Here is a 13,905-nt window from a genome sequence, read left to right as displayed (position 1 = left end):
TATTCATGGAACTCCATAGTCTATTTGGGTATGTTCTTGCACTTTCATGATCCCGCTACTATGGCATTTCGTTCTAGGTCTAGGGTTTCAAGCTTTTACTTCATTGTGAATGAGTTGGTGCATTGAAATCGAATCCTCTCATGTTAATATGCTCTTTGCCGTCAATTTACTGTTTTGGCATGTTTCTCCTTTGCAGCTTACCGTGCATCATGTCCGTAGGTTTCCTATCATTTCTAGCTTGTCGCCGTTTCCACTTTACGAGTATTCGGGTTTTGGGTTTCCCCTTTCTAATGCTGTCATTTTCCATTACTTACTAACCCTACTTCCTTTTCTTATTGTCAGGATGTCATCTCGCACCGGCAAGGGACCATCTTCCTCTGGCGTTCGATGTAAGACTACCGCTTCTAAACGGAAGAGTGCGGAGACTAGCTCTTCAGCTCCTTGCACAGGGAGACCCGCACCTGCCAAGTCTGACCCTTCAGACTATGATGAGGAGCACTTCCTTAGTGCAGAGGCCGCAGCCAACTGGCCCAACTTCCTGAAGGGGTCAGTGATGATGGAGAAGACCGTGGTAGTCGAGGACTTCCACAAGGCTAGGCTTCAGGAGAGATTCTCAGCATTGGGCTGGGACTCTATTCTTCATGTAGACCGACCGTGCTACGAGCAGCTCGTCCGTCGGTTCTATTGTAACCTGGAGGTGTCGTATCCGTACGGGGAGTTCACCATCAGCAGCTTGGTGAAGGGGGTGGACATCCAGTTGACGGTGGGCACCTTGGCCAGTATCCTGGGTATATCGGCGGCGGGACACCGATACTACAGTCCCCCCAGGAGTAAGCCTCAGGGACCGTTCATGAGCCTGGCGACACCGGACTTCATCTACGAGACCATCTGCGGCAGCAGTAACCGCCCGGAGTCCGAGACATCCTTCTACCCTGAGGTTCGTCTATTCGCCCGGTTGGTCCAGTTCAACCTGCTCCCTAGAGGAGGTCATCGGAACCAGGTGGGTTTCATGGTGGCTTTCATTGCATTCTGCATTTTCACGGCCGCAGAGGGAGGCGGCAAGCACTTATGCCTCCCCTACATTATTCTCAGGACGATGGAGCACCATACTTCCCACCCAGAGGATGGAGGATTCCCTTACGGCAGGATCCTCACGAGGATCTTCGAGTTCTTCGGGGTGGATCTGAGCGGTGAGGAGGGGAAGACTCCGGCTGATAGGTTCGACCGGAGAAACCTCCTGAGGATGGGTCTCCAAACCCTCATGGATTCACCTCCGAGATCAGGAGCTCAGAGAGGTAGGGGTAGGAGGGCTGCCCCTATGGAGGATGTCCCCATGGAGGAGGAGTCCAGTGAGGAGGATGAGGACTACATTCCTCAGGACGAGGAGGAGGATCTGATGGGTGGTGGCATCCCTGAGGAGGCACCTCAGGAGTCGAGAGGTCCTGGCCCTAGTTCTTCCAGAGCTGCAGCCTCACCACCTGGAGCCCCACCACCCGGGAGTGGTGCCTATGACTTTGAGGGCATGACGTCCTCCATGCGGGCCTTGCAGGATGGCCAGGTTCAGCTACTGAGACGGCTGGACGAGATTGCCTCCAGGGAGGAACGCATCTTGGAGAGGCAGGCTACCTTGGAGGATTCCTTCCCCCGGCTGGGTCAGGACTTAGACACCACGGCCAACGCTATCTCAGCAGATTTTGGCCGGCTTCGGAGGGAGGTACGGCTGGTGAACACGAGGTTCGATTATTACGATCACCGCCTCAACGTCAACTCTAGGCCTCCAGCGAACGTGGTGATCATCGACGACGATGACGACGACCAGTGAGGGCTTGGCTCACCCACACCAGTTGTTTACCTGTTTTCTCTTTTTATAGACCTTATTGTATATTTTATTTATTCTCATTCCTTGTATCTGTACAGTAACTGGTTTCATTTATGGAATGATATATTTTTGGATAGTGGATTCTGTGGTGAATTCATATGTGGAGTACTTGTGTGGTTTGGTTGTGGTGTATTTTGCTATCTGTGATCTTTGTTATATTATATTATCTGTTGTTTATCAGGTATTTGTGTAAAATTTTTGGAAATCCCATTTTACGCCGTTATGCTGCCGAAATTTCATCGAAATAGTACTCTATAGGTTACATCACCAACCTAATCCCCTTTTATCTATACTCACGCATGCCATGAATGCATCATATAATGCAATCCCATTTTATACTTTCTTTCTTTGGCTTTTAATCTTTAAAGCTTTTATATTAACCCAACCCCATTTCCCTATTATAGAGTCTACGGGATTCTAATGGTATGCTGTGAGTGGAGCAGAGCAGAGCATCGCGCTCTGATACCACCGTTTGTCACACCCCGTTCACACTGAACCGGAGCGATGACCGAGTTAACACCGGTTAACCCAAACCTGCCAGGATCATCAGATACTGTATTCCACCACAGCATATGCACAACTAATATAAGTTCATCAGATCAGCGGAAGACTAAGTTTTACCTGTGAATAAATCCCAAATACTTGATACCCGAATTGTGATACAATAATTATATACATGTGGGCCCGAAGGCATGATAATTACACAATAAAAGTACAATTCATATATCAAGTATATACCGAAAATCATCAAAACAATCAGAGTACACAGCTCGGCTCGGTATCAAGGCTAGAGCTCAGCTCGGCATCAAGGGTTGAGCCCAGCTCGGCATCACGTAGTAGAGCTCAGCTCAGTAAGTAGAAAGATGGACCACACAACAGTCCACACATCACAACACATCATATGCTCTACATGCCATGCTATACATTTTAAATCACATCCACCTAAGCAACATTACTAAGTCCTTGGTTTTAGTGCTACTACAACCACAGTGCGCGTATACTCCGGGTACGAGCCGCGAACTCCCTCCCGCGATACGCCCATAGGGCTGTTGGAGAAGGCCCACCGTGACTACTCGGAAAAATAAAGACAATGCCGTCCACCGGCTCTCAACAGAAATGTAAATAACTGAAATAAAGGTGCTGACTCCAGCAATTTAAAAGCAGTACGATTGGCCCTCTTGAATGTACTACCGGGGTTGCCGGCTGTCCTACATGACCCGCCGGACGTTATGTCTAACCGCCACAGTGACCCGACAACCGCGACCACTGCTTCCCCCCAAATGATAACCCAACACCTTAACCCCTATTGGGAAAGGTCGTAGCACGAGATGGTGAAAATCCTAATACCGCATGCTCCTATATGACAATAGTACGATTGTATAGTGCTTCTGTGTCCCATTCCACGGGCCACCAATGCACTCGTTTCCATGCCGACTACGGCATCTAGTCTATCAATGCATCATGCAACATGATGTTCACATTCAACATATAAACATCTCATTCAATTGGTATTTAGAAAGTAAACATAGCACATATGCATAACAATGTGAGGAATGACTAAACTACATAGCATATTCATGATGGCATGACTAGACTAGATATAATTAAATGAATGCCAAATAATGCCTTGAAACAAGGCCAAACATCCTCTCCCCACTTCCTTGTAGCGTACAAGGATTCCCGTTCGGTACGGGTGAGATCTGGTGCGAATCGGGTAGGATTTGGTGAACCTAACATAATTGAGCGGGGTTAGTACTTCACCATTTTAGGATCAAAATTAATGAAATCCGATGATAAAATCATGTTTAGAACGTTAAAAGAAGGTCACACGTCCGATTTGGGTTCGATCGGACATAGGGATCACCTTCGGGGCCACACGGGTGGGTCAAACAGGTGGGTAGTCTGGCCCACCGGTCCTACCCACCGGTTGGGACCGACGGGTAGGGGCCTGCCGGTATGGCCCACCGGTTGTACCCGTCGGTATGGCCCACCGGTTGTACCCACCGATTGGGCCAGGGGCCCCTGCTAGGACCGGCGGGTAGGGGCCCGCCGGTTAGGCCAGCCGGTAGGGCCCACCGGTTGGGCCGAAGGCCCCCCTGCCTTCTCAGGTGGGTACCCACAGGCGGGTAGGGGCCCACCGGTTGTACCCACCAGTCTTTGCGGGAAACACCCTGTTTCTTCCCAACTTTCTCCACTCTTTGGGGATTCAAATGGGGCTTTTCCCCACCCATTCTTCACACCTTCAAGGTCCTATAGGATGGTTCTAACCTAGATCTAGCTTATATTCAAGTGATGGGAAACCATCTTACCTTCTTTGCTCAAGAACGACTTCAAACCCTCCAAATCACATCAAACTCACAATGCTTCTTCCACCTTGTCAATGTCTCTTCAAATCCTTCAAGATCAACACATAAATCATCTATTAAACCTTAGATTCATCATTTCAAAGGGGATTTACAAGATCTCAAGAAACCATACTCAAATCAAGGGTTTAAAGCTTGGGTATGGTGAATGTTCACAAAACCCAACTTTGCTTACCTCTAACTGTAGATCTAGAGTTGAAGATCACTCTCCCGGTGCCGGAATGGAAAGATCGAGCTTCGGCGCTGCTGAAATCCCTCTTTTCTTCCTCTTCCTTCTCTTCCTTTCTTCTTCCCTTTCTTTCTCTCTCCTCTTTACTATTCTCACCAACGTACGGGTGACATAAATGGAAAGAAAAGAAAACATAAAGCTATATATATAATTCCTAATTAAGTGAATAGTGCACATGGATGGGTCACTCAGGTGGGTGGGTGCACCCACCTGTCCTACCCACCTGAGGGCCAAAACTTGGGATTTTGACAGGGTTCGGGCCTCGGCGCGAACCCCACCCCTGGCATACGATGTAGCATACGTATATACCTTAAAATACGGCTACAACACCTGCTTTATCCGTACATAGCCTTATGGTAGGTGCATGTACACGGCTTGGGCACTCCCGTCTCTTCTGGCACTGGCTCGGACTTGTCGGGCCAGCCGGTGTTTAAGGTCACCCGTGCCATCATAGCCCATAAGGAACCCGCTCTAATTTCCTCTGGCTCGGTTCCTGCATGGTTAAACCGGTTCAACCGCGAAATCAGACCGGGTTTAAGAAGCGGGGTATTACATTACCCCCCCTTCTGAAAAATTTCATCCTCGAAATTGCGTACCTGGTTGATCAAAAAGATGAGGGTACTTGGCTCGCATTTCTTCCTCTACCTCCAAAGATGCTTCTTCAAGTGAGTGACCAGCCCATCGCACCTTTACATAGGAAATGGAGCGGTTGCAAAGGGTTTTCACCTTCCGGTCCAAAATTTCAGCTGGCTGTTCTGTATAGGTCATATCAGCTTCTAGGTACTCTGGTTCCACGGGTAGTACATGAGATGGATCATGCACGTATATCTTCAGCATGGATATATGGAATACATTGTGAACATCCCCAAGTGAAGGTGGCAGAGCAAGCATGTAGGCTACTGAGCCAACCCGGGATAAGATCTCAAATGGTCCAATGTATCTTGTGCTCAACTTCCCTTTTCTGTGGAATCTTTGCAACCCTTTAGTAGGAGAGATCTTGAGAAATACCTTTTCTCCTGGCTGAAATTTAATATCTTTTCTGCGGGTGCCCGCATAGCTCTTTTGACGGAACTGAGCTGCTTTAATCCATTCTCTAATAACGTCGACTTTGTCACAAGTCATTTGGATCATCTCAGGTCCTAACATTCGACGTTCACCTACCTCATCCCAATACAAAGGAGTCCTGCACTTTCTGCCATATAACGCCTCATATGGAGCCATCCCAATTGTAGCTTGGTAACTGTTGTTATATGCAAACTCCATAAGAGGTATATATTCTTCCCAACTGCCACTCATCTCCATTGTACATGCCCTGAGCATGTCTTCTAATATCTGTATGGTTCGCTCCGACTGACCATCCGTCTGTGGGTGAAAAGCAGTACTCAAATTCAGATGTGATCCCAAGGCACGCTGTAAGCTTTTCCAAAATCTGGAAGTGAACCTTGGGTCCCTATCTGAAACAATGCTCACTGGCACTCCATGTAAACGCACTATGTTGTCCATGTAAAGTTGTGCTAGTTTGGTCATGGAGAACTTGGTCTTGATAGGAATAAAATGAGCAGTCTTGGTAAGCCGATCCACGATTACCCATATCGCGTCCATTCCCTTAGGTGTACTTGGTAGTCCGGTGACAAAGTCCATTGTAATCCTTTCCCACTTCCATTCTGGTACTGGGAGTGGCTGAAGGGTACCATAAGGTCGATGCCTTTCCGCTTTTACCTTCTGGCAGGTAAGACAAGTCGCCACATACAAAGCTATGGTGACTTTCATATTCGGCCACCAGTAACTTTGTTTGAGGTCTTTGTACATCTTGGTACTTCCTGGGTGGAGTGAGTAATCGGAGCTGTGTGCTTCTCTCACTATCTTATCTTGTATATCTAAATCATCGGGTACACACAATCTGTCTCGAAACATCAATGCCCCATCACTGGCTAAAGTAGAATCTGGGTCGTTCATGGTTTGATCTTGAACCTTAACTCTGATCCGCTGCAATTCAGGATCCAAAGGTTGTTTCATTATCACCTCTTGCCTAATTGCCGGATGCACCTGTAGAGCCATCAAGGATACAGTCAACCATTTAAGGTTTTCTAGTTGAGGTTCAAGCTCTAAGGTTGCCCCTTCATATAAGAGGGTTTCGTCCATTAGCATCGCCTCTTGCACGAGTGGTGGACTGACTGCTAAGTATGAGAGTGACACCGTCTGTGTCTTCCGACTTAATGCATCTACCACTACATTAGCCTTGCCGGGATGATACTGAATGTCGCAGTCATAATCCTTCATGAGTTCAAGCCCTCTCCTCTGTCTCATGTTCAAATCCTTCTGGGTGAAGAAGTGCTTCAGGCTTTTGTGATCACTGTATATCTCGCACTTCTCCCCATACAAATAATGTCGTTAGATCTTAAGGGCAAAAATGATTGCAGCTTGTTCCAAGTCATGAGTGGGGTAATTCTTCTCATACTCCTTTAGTTGTCGGGACGCATACGCTATTACCTTACCGCGTTGCATGAGAACACAACCCAAACCAACTTTGGAAGCATCGGTATAAACTGTCATTCCACCTGTGCCTTCAGGAATAGTCAGCACAGGGGCAGTCACCAACCTTTCTTTCAATTCTTGGAAGCTCTTCTCACATTCCTCTACCCAGTCGAATTTCACACCCTTTTTAGTCAACTTGGTCATTGGCGCTGAGATCCGAGCAAAATTCTCAATAAAGCGCCGGCAGTATCCAGCCAAACCCAAGAAGCTTCTAATTTCGATAACATTCTTGGGGCTTTCCCATTCCACTACTGCTTTCACCTTAGCAGGATCTACTTCGATTCCAGCTTTAGACACTACGTGCCCCAGGAACCCAACTTGTTCAAGCCAGAATTCACACTTGCTGTACTTGGCAAACAACTGTTGTTCTCTCAACCTCTGTAACACCATCCTCAAGTGTTGAGTGTGCTCCTCTGCGGTCTTGGTGTAGATCAAGATATCGTCAATAAAAACAATTACCCATTTGTCGAGCACATCCTAAAATACTCGATTCATTAGATCCATGAATGCTGCCGGTGCATTGGTTAACCCGAAGGACAACACTAGGAACTCATAGTGACCGTATCGAGTCCTAAATGTTGTTTTGGGTATATCACTGCTCTTTATCTTGAGCTGATAATAGCCGGACCGAAGGTCTATCTTTGAAAATACTCTGGCTCCCTGCAACTGATCAAATAAATCATCAATGCATGGCAATGGATACCGATTCTTAATGGTTAGCTTATTCAACTTCCGGTAATCTATGCACATACGCAAACTACCATCCTTCTTCTTGACAAACAACACTGGGGCACCGCAAGGTGAAACACTTGGGCGAATAAACCCCTTTTCTAATAATTCCTGCAACATCATCTGCAACTCCTTCAATTCAGCTGGTGCCATCCTGTATGGAGCCTTAGATACCGGAGCTGCTCCCGGAGTCAAGTCTATGGCAAACTCCAACTCTCTATCAGGTGGTAAATGCATTAGATCATCTGGGAAAACATTAGCAAACTCTTTAACTACCTTTACCTCTTCTAGAGGTGTTACCCTTGCATTAACATCAAGTACCGATGCCAAGTAACCATGACACCCACTTTCTAGCAATTTTACCGCTTGAAGAGCAGAGACAAGGACCTTCTTTACTCTTTTCATGGGATCTGCTCGGTATACCAATTCTTTCCCTTCATCATCTGTCACCCTTATCAGCTTTTCAGCATAGATCACATTAGCTCGATGAGCCGACAACCAATCCATACCCAATATAACATCAAAATTCTGCATATTAAACTTAATGAGTTGCGCATCAAGATTCTTCCCACTAATTTCCACTGGGCACGGCCTATACACTTCCTTCAACTGTGCAACCTTACCAGTAGGCATACTAACAATCATTCCATGGTCTAGGATCCTGGGTGACGTCCCAAGTTTCTCTACAAATCTCTTAGATGTGAATGAATGAGTAGCTCCTGAATCGAATAAAACATAGGCTGGTATGCCTGATATGGGTAGGATACCTAGTATAACAATGCATATAATTTCAGCAGGTCATCAATATTAATCATAATGAATTTCTTAATTTAAGATGTACCTGCTACTACTTCTGTACTAGCCTCAGCTTCCTCGGCTGATAGAGCATACATCCTTCCCTGCGGTTGATTTCCTCGAGGTAAGGGAGGTCGGTACGCAGAGGGCTGACTGGAGGGCAAGGCTGGTCTGGCCCGACAGTCTTTCGCATAATGCCCATATGAATGGCAGTTGAAGCAACGAATCTGAGACGTCGGAACTGGAGCGGGGCCCCTCTGCACTTGACCCGTTGCAGATGGAGGTCGAGGTGGCCTTGGAGCTGTAGGTGCCACACTAGTGTTCGGGCGAAAAGAAGTGGAACCCGAACCACCAACTGGCCTAGGAGGGTAGCCAGATGGCCTATAGGGCTGCCTATACATAGGCCCAGAACTGTATGATCCGCGGTATGCCTTGGAGGAATTTCCCATATCCGGGAATGGATTTGTTCTCTTCCACAGTCCAGGAGTGAGGGACTGTTCACCCTTTTGCTTATCTTCCATGGTCTTGGCCTTCTGCACAATCTGGCCATATTCGCTCAAATCCAAGACCTCAAGTACAGACCCAATAGATGCCTTTAGGCCTTTTAGGAACCTTGTTGCCTTCTCTTCAGCTGTCCTCATATGCCTTGGGGCAAAATGGAACAAACTCTCGAATTGTTGTTGGTACTCAAGGACAGTCTTACCTCCTTGAGTTAAGCCCATGAACTCAGTCTCCTTTCGGTCTCTGAAACTGCGCGGATAATGGTTGTCCAAGAACAACTCCTTGAACTGCTCCCAAGTGGGTTCTGGATGAGCAGCCAACAATATAGGCTTGGAGGCTTGCCACCAAGAATTTGCCTCTTTCTTGAGTTGTAACCCAGCATAAATGAGTTTCTGGGCATCCGTGCACTCAAGCACCTCAAATATCTTCTCTAATTCTTGGATCCATTGATCTGGTTCCAGAGGATCACTCCCCACCTTAGAGAATACAGGTGGTAAGTTCCTCTTGATTGACTCCACTACCCTTGACGTATTACTCGTCGTCGGGAAGTTAGGAGCATAAGCAGGATAGTAGGAGTATGGAGGAGGCATCCCATATTGAGGAACACCGAATGGTGGGATTGGGGGTGTAACTCCCACTTGTGGTCCCGTTCCCGACCCTAGAGGCGGGTCCTGTGGAGTGAGTACCCGGGGAGGTTGACCCGGTTGAGAAAAGTCCAACTGTTGTAGGATGGCAGTCATAAATGCTTGCTGTTGCTGAAGCATTTGTTGCTGAAAAGCTCGTTGGGACTGCTGAATTATTGTAGCAACATCTCCTGGTGTAATGACCGGTGGAGGGTCCGGGAGTGCAGTCATAGGTGGGTCCCCATGTGCCCCACCCTGACCAAGGGTCTCTGGAGATAGTGGAGGTGAGGTATGCCCCACAGAGCGGGACCCCCTGGGATTTCGTGGTCGACCGACCGGACGAGGACCCCGCGAGGTACCTCGGGCATTACTACCGGATCTAGTACGTACCATCGTATCCCTGTACCTGGAACACATCACACACCATATTGGTTAAACACCGTAGAATTGATTTCGGCACACAATCATATGCCATTACTTGAGGTGTTGCCGTGTATGATAGCCTGTAAATAATCGCATCTTAATTCCAAGATACAGGGCAAAGTCCCCAACAGATATGTCAATGGTCCCACTTGACCATAGCACATTAATCATAGGAATAATATCAATAGTGAAAATCAATGAAATCATGCTAGGAGGAGAGAAGGGAAAAAGAAAAAAAAAATTTAAAATTTCCCAATTTTCACAACCGGTGGGATGCACCGACGGGTAGGGGCCCGCCGGTCGAGCCCGCCGGTCCTAGTGCCTCACACCGGCGGGTGGCACCAGCGGGTAGGGGCCCGCCGGTTATACCCGCCGGTCTTGCCCGTATAAAAACACGAACAGGGCCCTACAGGCCCTGTTCTGTCTTGTCTCTTTCCCCATCTCCTTTCTCTTTCTTCCTTTCTTCCTTGGGCGATCTTGGAGGTCTCCTCGGCGCTTCTACTCGCGAGTCTACTCATCCACTCAGCGCTTTAGAGAAGAGTCAACTCTCCCTCCTTCAAGTAAATTTCTTCTTCTCCTCTTTTCCAGAATTTCCATTTGGGGTAAAGTGCATGTATGGGCTTCACTTTAGGTTGTCTTTCCATATTTTTCACCATAGAATAGTGTTTCCATGTGATTGTGATGCTTCTACTGTGGCCATTTGTAGTTTATAGGAATTTTGTCTCTTCATTTGGAGAAAAACCCCAATTCGTGCCCTAGGTTTCCAAATTTGGGGATTTCTTCAATTCTCACTCTTTTTCTCCAATTGATGACTCTTTTGTGATGCATTCCATTTGATTTGTGCTAGATATGCTTTAGATTTCATAGATAATCCATTATGCTTGGAATCCCCATGTATTCCGATGAAAATCCCTCTTTTTGTATTGGTTTCCTTGGTTTTCATCCCATACTTGCATTCATGGAACTCCATAGTCTATTTGGGTATGTTCTTGCACTTTCATGATCCCGCTACTATGGCATTTCGTTCTAGACCTAGGGTTTCAAGCTTTTGCTTCATTGTGAATGAGTTGGTGCATTGAAATCGAATCCTCTCATATTAATATGCTCTTTGTAGTCATTTTACTGTTTTGGCATGTTTCTCCTTTGTAGCTTACCGTGCATCATGTCCATAGGTCCCCTATCATCTCTAGCTTGTCGCCGTTTCCACTTTACAAGTATTTGGGTTTTGGGTTTCCCCTTTCTAATGTTGTCATTTTTCATTACTTACTAACCCTACTTTCTTTTCTTATTGCCAGGATGTCATCTCGCACCGGCAAGGGACCATCTTCCTCTGGCGCTAGACGTAAGACCACCGCTTCTAAGCGGAAGAGTGCGGAGACCAGCTCTTCAGCTCCTCGCACAGGGAGACCCGCACCTACCCAGTCTGACCCTTCAGACTATGATGAGGAGCACTTCCTTAGTGCAGAGGCAGCAGTCAACTGGCCCAACTTCCTGAAGGGGTCAGTGATGATGGAGAAGACCGTGGTAGTCGAGGACTTCCACAAGGCTAGGCTTCAGGAGAGGTTCTCAGTATTGGGCTGGGACTCTATTCTTTATGTAGACCGACCGTGCTACGAGCAGCTCGTCCGTCGGTTCTATTGTAACCTGGAGGTGTCGTATCCGTACGGGGAGTTCACCATTAGCAGCTTGGTGAAGGGGGTGGACATCCAGTTGACGGTGGGCACCTTGGCCAGCATCCTGGGTATATCGGCGGTGGGACACCGATACTACAGTCCTTCCAGGAGTAAGCCTCTGGGACCGTTCATGAGCCTGGCGACGCCGGACTTCATCTACGAGACCATCTGCGGCAACAGTAACCGCCCGGAGTCCGAGACGTCTTTCTACCCTGAGGTTCGCTTATTTGCCCGGTTGGTCCAGTTCAACCTGCTCCCCAGAGGAGGTCATCGGAACCAGGTGGGTTTCATGGCGACTTTCATCGCGTTCTGCATTTACACGGCTGCAGAGGGAGGCGGCGAGCACTTGTGCCTCCCCTACATTATTCTCATGACGATGGAGCACCATACTTCCCACCCTGAGGATGGAGGATTCCCTTACGGTAGGATCCTCACTAGGATCTTCGAGTTCTTCGGGGTGGATCTGAGCGGTGAGGAGGGGAAGACTCCGGCTGATAGGTTCGACCGGAGAAACCTCCTGAGGATGGGTCTCCAGACCCTCATGGATTCACCTCCGAGATCAGGAGCTCAGAGAGGTAGGGGTAGGAGGGTTGCCCCTATGGTAGATGTCCACATGGAGGAGGAGTCCAGTGAGGAGGACAAGGATTACATTCCTCAGGACGAGGAGGAGGATATGATGGGTGGTGGCATCCCTGAGGAGGCGCCTCAGGAGTCGAGAGGTCCTGGTCCCAGTTCTTCCAGAGCTGCAGCCTCACCACATGGAGCCCCACCACCTGGGAGTGGTGCCTACGACTTCGAGGGCATGACGTCCTCCATGCGGGCCTTGCAGGATGGCCAGGTTCAGCTACTGAGACGGCTGGACGAGATTGCCTCCAGGGAGGAACGCATTCTGGAGAGGCAGGCCACCTTGGAGGATTCTTTCCTCCAGCTGGGTCAGGACTTAGACACCACGGCCAACGCTATCTCAGCAGATTTTGGCAGGCTTCGGAGGGAGGTACGGCTGGTGAACGCGAGGTTCGATTATTACGATCACCGCCTCAACGTCAACTCTAGGCCTCCGGCAAATGTGGTGATCATCGATGATGATGACGACGACCAGTGAGGGCTTGGCTCGCCCACACCAGTTGTTTATCCGTTTTCTCTTTTTGTAGACATTGTATATTTGTTTATTCTCATTCCTTGTATTTGCGATGTAACTGGATTCATTGTGGAATAATATATTTTTGGATAGTGGATTTTGTGGTGAATTCAGATGTGGAATACCTGAGTGGTTTGGTTGTGGTATATTTTTCTACTTGATCATTGTTATGTCATATTATCTGTTGTTTATCAGGTATTTGTGTGTAAATTTTTTTTTGGAAATCCCATTTTACGCCGTTATGCTGCCGAAATTTCGTCGAAATAGTACTTATAGGTTATATCACCAACCTAATCCCCTTTTATCTATACTTACGCATGCCATGAATGCAACATATAATGCAACCCCTTTTTATACTTTCTTTCTTTCGCTTTTAATCTTTAAAGCTTTTATATTAACCCAACCCCATTTCCCTATTATAGAGTCTACGGGATTCTAATGGTATGCTGTGAGTGGAGCAGAGCATCACGCTCTGATACCACCATTTGTCACACCCCGTTCACGCTGAACCGGGCCAGTGACCGAGTTAACATCGGTTAACCCAAACCTGCCAGGTTCATCAGATACTGTATTCCACCACAGCATACACACAACTAATATAAACTCATCAGATCAGTGGAAGACTAAGTTTTACCTGTGAATAATCCCATAATACTTGATACCCGGATAGTGATACAATAATTATATACATTTGGGCCCGAAGGCATGATATTTACACAAAAAGAATAAAATTCAAATATCAAGTACATAAGGAAATCCACCAAAACAATCAGAGTACACAGCTCGGCTCGTATCAAGGCTATAGCTCAGTGTTTGAGATTGAAAATGTAACTGCAAGTGTACGGATCAGTGTAGCTACGGGTCGAACACAGGGAGAGCAGCCACTTTATTTTTTATTTCTTTTAATAATGCGAAAGTGAACTGATTAATGGTTGTGATCTAATTCTAATTACCGTCCTAAAAATAACGTCCTAACCATTCGTCATCTAAGAATTTAAAGATGCAAGCCACGCAATT

The sequence above is a fragment of the Macadamia integrifolia genome, chromosome 3 (genome assembly GCF_013358625.1).
Source record: "Macadamia integrifolia cultivar HAES 741 chromosome 3, SCU_Mint_v3, whole genome shotgun sequence".
NCBI lineage: Eukaryota > Viridiplantae > Streptophyta > Magnoliopsida > Proteales > Proteaceae > Macadamia > Macadamia integrifolia.
The sequence above is the reverse complement of the archived record's forward strand: the minus strand, read 5'-3'. Positions refer to the sequence as shown.